This window comes from Sinocyclocheilus grahami, unplaced genomic scaffold (genome assembly GCF_001515645.1).
Source record: "Sinocyclocheilus grahami isolate Dianchi unplaced genomic scaffold, SAMN03320097.WGS_v1.1 scaffold1234.1, whole genome shotgun sequence".
NCBI lineage: Eukaryota > Metazoa > Chordata > Actinopteri > Cypriniformes > Cyprinidae > Sinocyclocheilus > Sinocyclocheilus grahami.
The window spans coordinates 68,433-70,541 of NW_015506413.1; the positions used below are offsets into that span (position 1 = coordinate 68,433).

At 37.7% G+C, this 2,109-nt stretch overlaps 1 long non-coding RNA gene across 1 annotated transcript; it reads left to right on the forward strand.

Annotated features, from left to right (window-relative positions):
• Positions 1–472: 472 nt before the first annotated feature.
• On the forward strand, positions 473–1,164 carry LOC107568316 (uncharacterized). The gene is made up of 3 exons (XR_001606738.1): positions 473–552; positions 626–682; positions 898–1,164. It is a non-coding gene; the product is annotated as an uncharacterized lncRNA (long non-coding RNA).
• Positions 1,165–2,109: the final 945 nt, after the last annotated feature.

Sequence of the window (2,109 nt, forward strand, 5' to 3'; positions counted from 1 at the left end):
GGCCATACTGCTTTAAATTCTTCTCTATATAAAATGAATAAGCATGAGTCTGGGAACTGTAGTCTGTGTGGATTACCAGAAACAGTAGAGCATGCACTATTACGCTGTTCTGCTTATGATAATGAAAGAGCATTTCTGTTGGAAGAATTAAAAGAAATAGGGATAGGAAATATGACACTTAAAACGTTGTTGAATAATGGCTTGAATCATTATAAAGTATATAATGCTTTAATGACATTCCTAAAAAAAGTAGATCTGTTTAACAGGATTTAGAAGAATTTAAAAAAAAAATATTTTCTATTATTATTATATAATTTATCATTAAATATTTTTTATGTATTTATTTAAAAAAAAAATTTTTTTTTATTATTATTATTTTTTTTTGTTCTTCCTATTCCATCAATGGTCCACACTCCAGCCCAGTAGGTGGCGGGAATGCACCTATCGTTTGTTTGCCAACCGCCATAAAACTCCAAAAGAAGAAGAAGAAGCTTGAGATGCACCATTGGTGGTACTGCCTCTTTTTGTGGCTCCTTCCATTGTGAATTGACGGTAAGTGTAGTAGCGGTGAAGTCGCAAATTTGTGGAAGGATACAGGGGATGGTAACATCAATGTTATCGCCAGGATCGTTGTTTCTGGTTTTCTGGCTGCTGTATGTTGGACGCTCACGGTGGTTTACAGGTAGGCTTGTGGAGTTGTTAAAAGGAGTTTTGTTTATTAACAAGAGAGGCTGATTTGTTATGTTTGTAGTTGTCACACAAAAAGCCTGCATTTCCTATGACTGGTAACGATGTGTAGTACGCCGCCATAAAGCTCCCGCGGAATGTATAATTGTGAGTTTCCTTGATTTTAATTCTCAGTATATTGTGAGTAACTCACTTTTCCATGTTCGGCAGGTAACTGCACGTGCAAGGGTGGCTGTGATTTTGGTTAGTTTGGGGCAGAATACATCTACTGCTGTGACGGCGCTGCTGTTTTGCCTGGGTCTCATCTTGATTTAATTTGGTTACGTGTGTGTGTGTATTGTGGTTGTGAGTTATTTGTTTCCTTGAGCAAATATTTGACTATCTGTGGTTTTGTTTCGGAGTGTAATTGTTTAGGTTTTTGTTTTGTGTGTGGGGTGTTTTGTAATTTCTCGTATTTTTCAGTCAACTTGTGTAGTGGGAGAGCCCAATTGTGGTTGTAATGCGTACACCGAGTGTTGTGTGTGTGTGTTTTTTTTTTTTTATTTTATTAATTTTTTTTATTTTTTAATAAGTTTGCTGCGCTTTCTCAAGTGGGTTTTTCTAATTTTCGAGTTGGGTGGAAGGCTGAGGACTCCTGCTGGCCACCCCCTTTACTTTCAATTTTTTTTGTGTATCTGTATGTATAATTTGAAATTGTGTTTTTGTGATTTGAGACCTTGTGTAGAATTTATTGTATGGTGTGGTTTTAACTTTTTCTATTTCAATAAAGTGCTTGTCTTTTTTTTATATGTCCTGTCCACGTCTTCATGCTCACCCTGTCTTGGTAGCGAACCTATGTGCCTTTTTGATAAGGTTATTTCCCAGTGTATTCTGGGTGGTGTAGTCCATTTAATAGTTAGATATTAGTTTTGTAAATGCTTCCAATTTGACTGCCTTCGCCACATCTGCATGCACTGTATTTTTTCCTCTTCTGCTGTAGTGGTAATGCAAGAAATGTTGTCAAGGCAGCCAATCAGAATTTAGCAGCCTGGTCTCTGATTGGCTGGAATTATGGCATATTGTAACGGCTCACTTGCTCAACACAACCCAGCGTTGACATTTAGAGAGCACTGAGGGCGGGCATCAAGGGAGCAAGTTAGTGAAACGTTGCACGCGCAAAAGAGAAGGTCTGCACAACCAAAAACTTTATATAAATGCAAAAGTGATTTTCGTGCGCTCCTATATACTTTAAAAAAAAAAAAATTTCTTTGCGACACCAACATTTTCTCCACGAAACTCCGATCGCGCACGTGCAAAATGCACTTGTGCGCTCAAAATATGATCTTTCTCGCGCAGAATTGTGCCAGAGATCTAAGCCTATACAACCCTAGGCTCCAGCTTCGCACAACCCTAATAAATATAAAGCAGTTTGGATAATGGAAT